The sequence below is a fragment of the Microcebus murinus genome, chromosome 16 (assembly GCF_040939455.1).
Source record: "Microcebus murinus isolate Inina chromosome 16, M.murinus_Inina_mat1.0, whole genome shotgun sequence".
Classification (NCBI taxonomy): domain Eukaryota; kingdom Metazoa; phylum Chordata; class Mammalia; order Primates; family Cheirogaleidae; genus Microcebus; species Microcebus murinus.
In genome coordinates this window covers 71350479-71363802 of record NC_134119.1, presented here as the reverse complement: position 1 = coordinate 71363802, position 13324 = coordinate 71350479, and the positions used below count along the sequence as shown (strand labels likewise).

Below are 13324 nucleotides of genomic sequence, written 5' to 3'. Positions count from 1 at the left end.
TTGATTTTTGGTTATAGGCATTTATGGAGATAAACTTTCCTCTCAGAACTGCTTTAGCTGTGTCCCAGAGGATTTGATAACTTGTCTTTCCATTGTCATTTTTTTCATATTTTTTTATTTCCATCTTTTTTTTTTTTTTTAGCCCACTGTTGTTGCCTATATTTCCATCTTGATTTCTTCATTTATGAAGTAATCATTTAGTAGGAGGTTGTTTAATTTCCACGTTTTTTGTGTAGAAATGTGAGTTTCTGTTAGGGTTGATTTCTACCTTTATTCCACTGTGATCTGAGAAGATACATGGTATGATTTCCATTTTTTAAAATTTCTTGAGGTTTACTTTGTGTCCTAGGGTATGGTCAATCTTAGAGAATGTCCTATGAGCTGATGAGAAGAATGTATATTTAGTGGATTTGGGGTAGAATGTCCTGTAACTGTCAGTCAGACCCAATTGTTCTAGAGTTTTGTTTAAGTCCATTATTTCTTTATTAATTTTCTGTTTGGAGGATCTGTCTTGTGCTGTCAGTGGGGTGTTGAAATCTCTGGTGATTATGGAGTTGCTATTAATCCATTTGCTTAGATCCAGTAAGGTTTGCTTTATGAATCTGGGTGCACCTAAGTTGGGTGCATATATATTTAAAATTGTTATCTCTTCTTGTTGAACTGTGCCCTTACCGTTATATATTGACCCTCTTTATCTTTCACTACTTTTGTTGGTTTAAAAACTAAATCGTCTGAAATTAGAACTGCCACACCAGCCTTCTTTTGGCTTCCCCTTGCTTGGAATACTGATCTCCACCCTTTTACTTTTAGTCTATATGCATCCTTGCAGGTTAGATGTGTTTCCTGAAGACAGCATATACTTGGCCTGTATTTCTTATCCATTCAGCCAGCCTATGTCTCTTGAGTGGAGAGATTAAGCCATTCACATTTATGGAGATAATTGATAGGTAAGGTAGATTACTGTTCATTCTGTTGGATTGGATGTTGTTGGTTTGATTTCTCTCTTGAGCCATTGTAATATCTGGCCTTTAATCTTTGAGTGTTGGTTGTTTTTATATTCGTGAGTTTTTATTATGGTGTTCCGTGCATAACACTGTTTTGAGTACTTCTTGTAGGGCTGGTCTTGTCTTGGTGAATTCTCTGAGACTTTGCTTGTCTGAGAATGTCTTTATTTCTCCTTCCTATATGAAGCTTAGTTTTGCAGGGTATAAGATTCTAGGCTGGGCATTGTTTTGTTTCAGAAGAGTGAGAATGGGGCCCCAGTCTCTCCTTGCTTGTAAAGTCTCATTAGAGAAGTCTGGTGTTATGCGAATTCGCTTTCCCTGGTATGTCACTTGCTTCTTTTGTCTTACAGCTCTTAGAAGGGCCTCTTTAGTTGATATTTTGGTCAGTCTGATGACTGCATATCGTGATGTCTTCCTGTTTGCATTGAATCTCCCAGGGGTCCTCTGAGCTTCTTGAACTTGTATATCGAGATTTTGAGCAAGGCCTGGGAAATTTTCCTCTATTATATCTTCAAATAGCTTGTCCAACCCTTGAGTGTTGTCTTCTTCCCCTTCTGGTAACTCTATGACCCTCACATTAGGTTTCTTCACATAATCCCACATCTCTTGTAGGCTTTGCTCTTTCCTCTTGTTTCTCTGCTCTATCTCTGTGACTGATTTATTTAATTGGAGGATGTTATCTTCAATCTCTGAGATTCTTTCTTCTGTTTGATCTACCCTGTTCTTGAGACTTTCCACTGTATTTTGTAGTTTCCTGAATTGATTCTTCATTTCCAGGCGTTCAGTTAAACTTTTCTTCATTGTGTCAATTTCTTTAATGAACTTTTGTTCCAGATCCTGGAGGCTTTTTGTGGCTTCTTTGTGTTGGTTATTGAGTTGTTCTTGCAGGTCGTTGAATTTTCTTATGATCCACATTGGAAATTCCTCTTCTGTCATTTTGGTTGCCTGATTTTGGTTGGTGTCTGTTTCTAGGGAGCTGGTGCTCCTCTTTGGGGGTGTGTTTTCCATTTGGTTCTTCATATTTCCAGAGTTCCTTCACTGATTTCTTCCCATGTCCATTGGTTGTTGTTTCTTTCCTTTAGGTTTTCGTTTGGGTATTCACACACCTTGTTTCATTTGTGAGCCAGTAGGTGGTGTCTGTGGGTGAGATTTGACCACTCCCTGTATAATGAGTCAGTAGGTGCCGTGAAAAGGGTGTGCAGGATGTCCTCCATGGCAGTAGGTGGCGCTTGCTTGGAGGAACAGGCTACCCTGTTGTTTTTATGTCCTGTTATCAGCTCTTATTCCTATAGAGAGGCACTCAGTGCCTCAGGTGGTGGGTGGGGCCCTGGGACTTCCAGGCGTGTCCTTTTCTCCCCCTCAGTGAGGGCTGGTCTGTGAGTGAGTCTGGGTGGAGCTGGGTTGGGTCAGCCTGCCCTCAGGCACCACCAATGCCGTTAGCAGGGGTCAAAGTTCTGTTCTCTGCTTCCAGGAAAAGCTGCCAGGGAGGGGCTGGAATGGCCCCGCTCAGCCAGAGAGTCTGCGTGTGGGGGTGGGGCTGTCTCGCTTCTTTCCACCCTCCCCAACTCTGAGGCTACTCCTGGGCCTCTGCCACCAGGCCTCCCATGACTGTGATGCCGGCGGGGAGGTTCCCTGTGCAGGAACGCCACCTGGGCTGGGTGCACGGCCTCCCTTTGGGAGGAGGGTTGCCCTCTAGGACGCTGATCTGCCCCTGAAGGCACACACACCTCAGTAGGCTGTTCACGTATATCCCTTCTGTGCCCCAGGCAACGCGAGACCTCGGTGCACGGGATCTGTTCTGCAGGTCTGACCTCTGGGTCCCAGAGTTCAAACTGTATCCCCACCAGGGAGAGGAGTGCTGGTCCCAATTCACCCACAGGGAGCCCACGCTGGGTCTATGTCTCTCAGCCTCAGGGTCTGCCCCGTTCTTCTGGGATCACCGTGCCAGCAGCACCTGGGAGGGCTGGCGGGTCGGGAGCTCACACTCTGAGTTCCCCTGAGTCAGCTGTAGGGCCCCACAAGGGAAGGTCCTGTTCCCTGGAGGTGCCTCTGGCTGGTGGCTGTATTGTCTCCCTGGGCAGCAGCGGGTAGGGTTGGCGGAGGGGAGGAGGAGGCAATATGGCGTCTGCCGCGCGGCTCGGGTCTGTGCACACGGAGGTGCCCGAGGGATTTGGGAGCCTGGTGCCATGTCTGCTCCTGGCTTACTGCTCGCTGGCGGCGGCTGTCTCTGGGCTGGTGTCTGCAGGTCTCTCCACCCGTTTGGGAGCCCACTAGCAGTCCGGGATGCAGGGGAGGGGAAACTTGGCTGATTCACCTACACTTCCTGCTGGTCTCCGGGCTGTGGCGGTCTCAGCTTCCAGTTCTCCTCCGTAACCTCCTCCCGTGGAGTCTCCTGTGGTCTCAGGTACCCCTCCTTCCAGCCGCTGTATGCTCATCTGCTTGCTTCTTCTAATTTCTGCTAGAATCTGTCTTTTCTGCAGAGACACTCTGTCTGGCGGTGTTTCTCGTCCGCCATCTTGATTCCCCCCATTCTTATTATTAATCTACCTTTTTATTTACAAATCTAAGCTGAGTGACAATTCTAGCTTTAGAATAGGGTATGATATAGCTAACAGATGAGACGCATCTGCTCACTCTCCGGAACTCTGCATGTGTATCTTGTTTTTAGCTGCTAATCATTCACGTCTTGAGCCTCTTACTGAGCAGGGTGTGCTTACCTGTGCACGCACCGTTCCTTTTTCTGCTGCGGCTTTCTCTGGAGTCGGTGGTGCCGCCGCTGAGCAGTTCCAGGTGTGCTTCCTTCGGCACCTCTGTTTTGCATGGAGGAGTCTCAGAAATCACACTTGCAGTTTGGGCTCCCAGGGCTTCTTCTAAAACTGTTAGGGTCCTGTCCAGCTGGTCCACCAGGAACTCTGCATCTTCTTCAGCGAAGCACCTAGGTGGCTTTATTTGCAGCACATTTCTAGGGGCCGTCGGCACTGAGCAGCACACGCCTTTCTTTCATCTCGTAGACGACGTGCTGGGCTTCGGCTGTGGCAGGGTCCTTTGCTGAGGGTCCTTCACTAAGTCGATTCCGACAGAAAGGCCAACGCCCCTAACATCTCCTATCAACGGGTGTTTAGCCTTCTGCGTATTCCGAGACTCAGTAAGATAATTCCCTACTTTCACGGCGTTTCCTTGAAGGTCTTCATTTTCAATTATATCCAGGACAGCCAAACCAACAGCACAAGATACCGGATTTCCTCCAAACGTATTGAAATACTACACTTCCTGCTGGTCTCCATCCCAGCTCTGGTCTTCCATCCCAGAGCTGCTGAACGCTTCCGCAACGTCTTTGGTTGTGACCGCACAAGCCATGGGGTAGCCGTTGCCCACTGGTTTCCCCATAGTGATGATGTCTGGAACAAAGTCTTCGCCATGCATTTGGAAGCTCCAGAAATGTTTCCCAAAGCCTACCTGAACTTCCTCCACCATAGACACACCCCCTGCTCCACGCACATATGCTGCCACTTTCTGGAAGTAGCCTGCTGGAGGAATTATTTGTCCGCCACAACTCTGCAAGGATTCAGGAATAAAGGCAGCAATCTTCCTTCCGCTGTTATGCGCTTCTTCAATGACGTTCTTTACTTCTTCTGCATATGCAGCGGCTGTGTCTGGGTGGTCTTCTCTGTATTTTCCCCTGTAAGTATCTGGAACTGGTGCCACATGTACAGATTCTTTCTTGACATCTTTGCCCTTCCAAAACTTGCACAGACTGATCTCAATTAAGGATGATAGGTGGCCATGGTAAGGATGCTCAAGAGTGATCACTTAATGGTGGCCTCTGAACTGCCAGGCCAGGTGTAAGGCTAAGTCATTGGCTTCAGATCCTGATTTAGTACAATAGCAAACAGAGAGTTTCTCCGGCAGACTTGTTGAAAGGCACTTGGCATACTCAACAATGTTGTCGTGGAGAAATCAGGAATTCGTATTGAGCAGCTCCATCTGCTTCAGGGCAGCTTTGACCACTTCTGGGTGACAATGTCCCACGTGGGCAATGTTGTTGTTGCAATCCAGATAACATTCACCCTTCTCATCAAACATGTACTGCCTCTGGGCTCGCACTATTTTCATGGCATCTGCAGCAAAGAAAACTTTGCATGAGGGCCCTCGTGCCTGCCCCGCAGCGCCAGGGTGTCGTGCTTGCTGTACAGCTCGCACATGGGGTGCGTGGCCTCTCTCGGGTCGGCACCCCGCTCCCGGCTGGGCCGCCTGCAGCTGCAGCCATCCTCTGCGGTCCCTTGTGGGGCTCCCTGGCCTTGGGCATCCGAGGTCACCGTTTTAGCACAATGGGGTAGTTGGAACCTTGAGATGGGTTTTGTAGGAGTCACCGGCTGCAGCTAAAATTCATCCGAGGGGAAGCCTCTGAAGTATCCTAATTACGGACAGCATCAATCTTAGTTGAAATCATCCTGCATCCTGTGATCTAAGCCTGAGCACATTCCACTGGGTACATGAAGCATGTCAGGCACCTCAGGGGTCCAGGGCACTTTGACCCTGGCCTAGAGGGTATATTTTGTGGGCAGTCGTGCCATGCACCACTGCCCTTCTCCTTAGTTTCTAAACTTAATCACACTAGCAGAGTCAGGATGGCGGGTGTGGAGTCAGATAAAGTTCAACTGAAAATTTCCCATTCTCCCAAGCAAGCATAATACAGAAGCTAACGGCTGGTTATTGGCTATCTATGGGCCCTAGGCCCTAACATTTAGATATTGATTTTGGGAAGGCAAAATTGTCAAAAATGTAAACAAGCAAACAAAAAAACTTTAGAATGTCAGGTGTCCTCAAACTATGGCCCATAGGCCACATACACGTGCCTAGCACATTTATTCGGCCCTCTGGGTGTTTTTGCTGCCACTGCCTGTCCTGCTTAGCAGCTGACTGGTCCCAGCCCCACAGTGCGCACTATCCAACGATCTGAGGGGCAGTGAACTGGCCCCCTGTTTAAAAAGTTTGAGGACCCCTGCTTTAGATCTTCAAAAGTGAGACTTATACTCTTAAATAATCAAAACAATAAATGTTAACATACAGCATAGGAAATTATTCTGATAAAGCACAGAATCTTTGTTTCCTATGTAAAAAGAATATCAAAATCTCAGGACCACACCTCCCAACTCCTTATGCAAAGGGAGGGTAAAGGCCTCAGGCACCTGTGAAGAACTGGACCCACAGATCATTCATTAAGGCAATCCCTGCTGACTTCCCATAAGCAGGGACATGTAAATTGTAACTATGTCTACACCAATAATGAATTACAAGTTTATCTTTATAGGTAACAGTACTGGAGACAAGACAGAATCAGACATTCTTCCACCTACCCAGAGACATCTACATGATAGATGCTTCCTTCACTCCCTTTTCCTCTTTTAACATTCCCCTTATTTTATGTAAAATGCAGATTTCCTGGCCCTCACAAGAAAGTAACTATTTTGCCTCATTGGTCCCCCAGGCCACCTTTTCCTCTCTCTCATCTCTCTGTATGCCTTTAAATGCTAAAGCTCCCAAATTACCCTTTAAAAAAAATAGCTACAGGTCTGCTTGTGGTTCATGTTTTTCCTGAGCACATCCTAAATTTGACTTAATAAAGCTCCATTGATTGAGATTTTTGTCTTGGTCACTTATCTGGGTCAACAACTAGGTAGATTACTTAAAAGGAAAAGAAAAACCTTTTACTGCCTCTTATTAAGAACAGACCAGTAATCCAAAAAACTTTGTCATTTTAACAGAAAGAAAACCAAATTCAGGCCGGGCGCGGTGGCTCACGCCTGTAATCCTAGCACTCTGGGAGGCCGAGGCAGGCGGATTGCTCGAGGTCAGGAGTTCGAAACCAGCCTGAGCAAGAGCGAGACCCCGTCTCTACTATAAATAGAAAGAAATTAATTGGCAAACTAATATATATAGAAAAAATTAGCCGGGCATGGTGGCGCATGCCTGTAGTCCCAGCTACTCGGGAGGCTGAGGCAGGAGGATCGCTTGAGCCCAGGAGTTTGAGGTTGCTGTGAGCGAGGCCGATGCCACGGCACTCACTCTAGCCTGGGCAACAAAGCGAGACTCTGTCTCAAAAAACAAAACAAAACAAAACAAAACCAAAAACCAAATTCCAGTTTTGTATCAGTATACTATTGGATTCATATTTTTTAAAGCCTTATAAATAAATTCTTTTAATCTTTCCAGCTTGATCACACATAAAATTTCTTTTCCACAAACCTATAATTTTCTATATCCATTTGGGTTCTGTCCTATATTTTCCTTCTTTCTCATTCTGGATCAACTCACTGTATTATGTTAGGATGAAATTATTTTATTTTTCCTTTAACAAAAGCATATCCATCATATCTCATACCTTTCCTTATAAAAAAACACATCCTTTCCTTACATACCTTTCATAGTTATTTCCCTTATTTTTAGCAGTTATATTTTCACATCTTAATTATAATTTTTAGCCATTAGTAAACTACTTTTACAAAGAAAGCTAGGCAGTAGACAATAGTGAATTGTCTGTCACATATCAATGTTCTGTAACAGGCTAGCAAAGTCTATAACAATTTTGTAAGTATATGTTTCTCATAGTACAAATGTGGTATTTATTCACCATGGAATACTATTTGGCCATAAAAAGAGTAAAATCCTGTCATTTTCAGTAATATGGATGGAACTGGAGGTCATTATATTAAACGAAACAAGTTAGAAATAGAAAGACATTTATTGCATGTTTTCACTCATATGTGGGGTCTATAAGAGATTATCTCATGGAGGTAGAGAGTAGAATGAAAGCTACCAGATGCTGGGAAGGGTGTGTGTGTTGAGGGCAAGGAACAAAGAGAGGTTAGTTAATAGGTGCAAACATACAGTTAGGTAGAGGGATAGGTTATAGAGTTCAGTAGCACAGTAGGGTGAATATAGTTAAAAATATAGTGTATATTTCAAATAGCTAGAAGAGATTTGAAATGTTCCCAACACAAAAAAACATAAGTGTTTGAGGTGAACAATATCCTAAATACTTTGATTTGATCATTACACATTCTGTGTATGTATCAAAATATCACATGTACCTCAAATATGTATAAATATTATGGACCAATTTTTAAAAATAAATAAAATAATTTGAATGTGTGAAATACAACTGTGAGATAGGAGATGATATTATCTACAGACATACATAATATCCACCTTAATGTTTCCTACATTATTTCCACAAGGACTTTTAATTTCTATCTCTCTGCCTGATCTTCTTTCCCTCAGATAGCCATACATAATCTCAATTCAAGTCTCTAGCAAAGTTTTGCTTTCATAGAGTCATTTCATGACAACTGTATGTAAAATAATTTATTAATTTCTTTTTTATGTTTAAGATACAATTTACATGCTATGAAATTTATAATAGAGAAGAGGTGCCAAGTAATGTCAGAAAATGGAATGAAGCTGAAATGAGATGGTAGAGGTAACCATTTTCTTTCAAAAGAGTAGAAGTTAGACAATATATGTGTGATAATGGGGGAAACTGCAGATATGACAGAGGAGAGCAAAACAGAAACACAGCTGGGGAAAATCCCTTTACATGTCAGTGGCAGCCAGAATCCAGAGCCGATGTGTTGTGCTGTCTTTTGACTGCAGGACATTTACTCTACATTAGGAGAGAAGAAAGAGACTGGGGACTCTGCTGCAGCTGTACTTGTCAATTGGGGGCAGGTACACAAAGAGAACATGCATGGAATAAAGTTATTAGGTGAATCAATCATATTAGGTTCTGGGGGCCATAGACTACGAAGCAGGTCTAGAGGGAAAGGGGAATTTATGAATTAGAATGGGCAGTGAAAATATTTAAAGGTATTAAAGGTAAAACAGGAGGCCTTGATAATCTCAGCACTACTAAGAATTAGTTTTCTAAGAGTAAATAAGGCTAAAAAGGAATTTAAACAGTAATTCTTAGAATAAAGTGCTTCATATATGATAAGATAATACTAACAAAACTGACTTTCTAGGTTTCACAGATATAATACATATTTTATTTGCTGAAATTTACTTATAGAGTCAGTTTCCTCTGAAAGAATTTTGCATCAGATCTATTTTTGAAAAAACAATTTATCGCAAAACTAACTTTAAAAAGGGAGGGGGACCTGGCATTGTCCACTGAACTCACAGAAAATAAAGATCTTATATGATAGGTGAAGGACTTCATTTGAGAATTCAAGAAAAAAAAAATTACACCTTGGAGAAACTATGACATCTGCACTTTCGTGGCTCTTTTTGTGCCCCATCAGCATCTAGCTACCTCAAGTATGTGGTAGTCTTTCTCTTTAGAGACCCCAGTCCTGGGGTAAGGAAGAGGAATGCTAAGGGATGACACTGCTCTCAGTATCATCCTGGCAGACTGAGCTTGTCCTCAAAGAGTTATATTGTCATCTAATAACTTGGCCCCTGTAGTCCTCACCCCTCAAAAGTGGAGGTAGTGTGGGCTGGGTATGGTGGCTCACACCTAGCACTTTGGGAGGCCAAGGCAGGAGGATCACTTGAGGCCAGGAATTCGAGACCAGGCTGAACAATATAGTGAGACTGTCTTTACAAAAAATTAAACAGTCAATTTTTTAAAAAGTGCAAAAAGAAAAAAAAAGAAAAGAAAAAGGAAAAAAGTGCAGGCAGTGTGGGTGCCTGGAGGTGACTCTGAAACCCATGCTCTGTGGCACTAGATGTAGGGCCTGTCCTTTCAAGGAATTCAGACATGGCCTCAATCTGAAAGACAAGAGTGTGGAGAAGAACCTGTTGGATGTCAGGAGACCTGCATTCTAGACTAAGGTCTGACATACACAAATTGTGTTTCCTTGAATTCCCTTAACTATGCTTTGTGACTGTTTTTCACTTTGTAATATGGGAAAGTTTGACTATTGATCCCAGTGGTTCCAAATCCTGGCTGTCCATATAAATCACCCAGAAATTAAATTATTGCCCCATATATAATACCCAATAATTTTTAATCACTTTATTAAAATATAATTTACAAACAGGAGGCACCTACTTGAAGTGTATGGTTCGAGTTTTTTTTTGTTTTGTTTTTTTTTTTTTTTGAGACAGAGTCTCACTTTGTTGCCCAGGCTACAGTGAGTGCTGGGGCGTCAGCCTAGCTCACAGCAACCTCAAACTCCTGGGCTCAAGGGATCCTCCTGCCTCAGCCTCCCGAGTAGCTAGGACTACAGGCATGCGCCACCATGCCCGGCTAATTTTTTCTATATATATTAGTTGGCCAATTAATTTCTTTCTATTTATAGTAGAGACGAGGTCTCGCTCTTGTTCAGGCTGGTTTCAAACTCCTAACCTTGAGCTATCCGCCCGCCTTGGCCTCCCAGAGTGCTAGGATTACAGGCGTGAGCCACTGCGCCCGGCCCAGATGGAAAATTTTTAAATCCAGCTTATCAATTTTTCCTTTCTTGAATTATGTCTTTCATATCCTATCTAAAATGTCAACACCCAACTCAAGGTCATTTAGATCTTCACTTATGTTTTCTTCTAGAACTTTTAGAGTTTCCATTTTATATTTAGGTCTGAGATAAAGTTTTAGTAAATTTTGTGAAGGGTGTAAGGTCTGTGTCTAGATTCATTTTGAACTCCTGATAGATCCATTTTGTTTGCATGTGAATATACAATTGTTCTAGCACTGTTTGTTGAAAAAATCATCTATTCTTCCTTGTCTTGCATTTGCTCCCTTATCAAAACCAGTTGATCACATTCATGTGCACCTATTTGTTGCTCTCTATTCTTCTTCACTAATCTATTTGTCCATTTACTTACAAATACAATATCATCATGAGTGCTGTAGTTTTATGGTAAGTCTTGACGTTGGGTTGTGTAAGTCCTTTAACTTTCTTATTTTCCTTTAATATTGTGTTGGCAGTTATGAAACTTTGGTCTCTACATATAAATATCAGAATCAGTACATCAGTATCTGAAAGATAACTTGGTAAGATTTTGATGGAATTAAATCTATATATGAAGTTGGGAAGAACTGTCATCTTGTCAATACTTGACTCTTCCTATCCATGAACATGTAATACCTCTGCATTTCTTTAGTTCTTTGGTTTATTTCAAGAGTTTTTTTGTTTATTTTCTGTTAAAGATCGTGTACATATTTTGTTATATTTATACCTGTTTCATTTTTGGAATGCTAATGTAAATGGTACTGTGTTTTTAATTTCAAATTCCTATTATTCATTGTAGATACACAGAAAAGAGGTTGACCCTTGTGTATTGACCTTAAGTCTTGCAACCTTGCTATAGTCACTTCTTATATCCCAGAGGTTTTTTGGTCAGTTCCTTCAGCTTTTCTGCAATGACAATTATGTCATCTGCAAAAAAAGACAGTTTTATTTCTCCTTTCCAAATTATTATACTTTTACTTCCTTTTATTTGTTGTTATTGCATTAGCTAGGACTTCTATTAAAATGTTGAAAAAGGAGTAATGGGAAGGAACATCATTGCCTTGTTCCTTGTTTTGTTTGCTTTTTTCAATTTCTTTTTTTATTTCATCATGCCACCTTGTCTAAGAATTGTTGTTCTCAATCTTAATAGGAAAGTTTTATTTTCTCAGCACTGTGTGTATTTTCTTAGCTATTTGTTCTTTTGTAGGTATCCTTTATCAAGTTCAGGAAGTTTCCTTTATTCCTGGTTTCTGAGAATTTTTATGACGAGTTTTGTATTTTGTTAAATGCTCTTTCTTCATCAATTGATATGATCATGTGATTTTTGTTCATTAGCTTGTTTATGTGATGGATTACATTAATTCATTTTTGAAAGTTTAACCAACCCTGCATACCTGAGATAAATCCCATCGGTCATAGTGTATAATACTTTGTGTATATTGTCAATTTGATATGCTAATATTTTGCAAAGGATTTTTGCATCTATGTTCACGTAAGATGTCAATCTGTAGTCTTCTTTATTTTTTGTTTTTTTTCTAATGTCTTTCCTTTTGACATGAGGGTGATGCTGGCCTCATAGAATAAGCTAATATTCCCTCTGTTTCTGTCTTCTAAAATTGTAGAAAACTGATATAATTTCTTTTTCAAAGGTTTGGTAGAATTCACTGGCAAATTTATCTGGTCTGGTGCTGTGTGTTTGGGAAAGTTATTATTTATTAACTCAATTTTTTAGAAATAGATATAAGCCAATTAAGATTGTTAATTTCAGGCCTGGCATGTTGGCTCATGCCTGTAATCCTAGCACTCTGGGAAGCCGAGGCGGGAGGATTGCTCAAGGTCAGGAGTTCGAAACCAACCTGAGCAAGAGCGAGACCCTGTCTCTACTAAAAATAGAAAGAAATTAATTGGGCAACTAAAAATATCTAGAAAAAATTAGTCAGGCATGGTGGCACATGCCTGTAGTCCCAGCTACTCGGGAGGCTGAGGCAGAAGGATCACTTGAGCCCAGGAGTTTGAGGTTGCTGTGAGCTAGGCTAACGCCAAGGCACTCTAGCCTGGGCAACAGAGTGAGACTCTGTCTCAAAAAAAAAAAAAAAAAAAAAAAAAAAAAAAAAGATTGTTAATTTCTTCTTGCATGAGTTCCAGCTGATTGTATCTTTCAAGGAATTCATCCATTTCATCTAGGTTATCAAATTTGTAGCCATAGAGTTGTTCATGCTATTCTTTTATCATCCTTTTTTTTTTTCCATGAGGGCAAAGATATCATCCTTTAATATCCATGAGATCTGTAGTCACATCTTCTTTTTCATTTGTGATACTAGCAAGTTGCATCCTCTGTGATTTATTCTTAATTAGCCTCCCTAGAAGCTTGCTGGTTTTATTGATCTTTCCAAAGATCCAGCTATTGGTTTCTCTATTAATTTTCTGTTTTCAATTTCATCGATTCTTGCTCTAATGTTTATTTTTTCTTCTGTTTATTTCAGATTTAATTTGTTCTTCTTTTTCTGTTTTTCTTTGTTTGTTTTTGTTTTTGTTTTTGTTTTGAGACAGAGTCTCGCTTTGTTGCCCAGGCTAGAGTGCCGTGGCATCAGCCTAGCTCACAGCAACCTCAAACTCCTGGGCTCAGGCAATCCTCCTGCCTCAGCCTCCCGAGTAGCTGGGACTACAGGCATGCACCACCATGCCCGGCTAACTTTTTTTCTATATATATTAGTTGGCCAATTAATTTCTTTCTATTTATATAGTAGAGACAGGGGTCTCGCTCTTGCTCAGGCTAGTTTCTAACTCCTGACCTCGAGCAATCTGCCCGCCTCGGCCTCCCAGAGTGCTAGGATTACAGGCTTGAGCCACTGTGCCCGGCCTTCTGTTTTT

General features: G+C 41.8%; 1 pseudogene; it reads right to left on the bottom strand.

Moving 5' to 3' along the window:
• Positions 1-2865: 2865 nt before the first annotated feature.
• LOC105863870 (ethanolamine-phosphate phospho-lyase pseudogene) lies at positions 2866-5206 on the bottom strand (annotated as a pseudogene).
• Positions 5207-13324: the final 8118 nt, after the last annotated feature.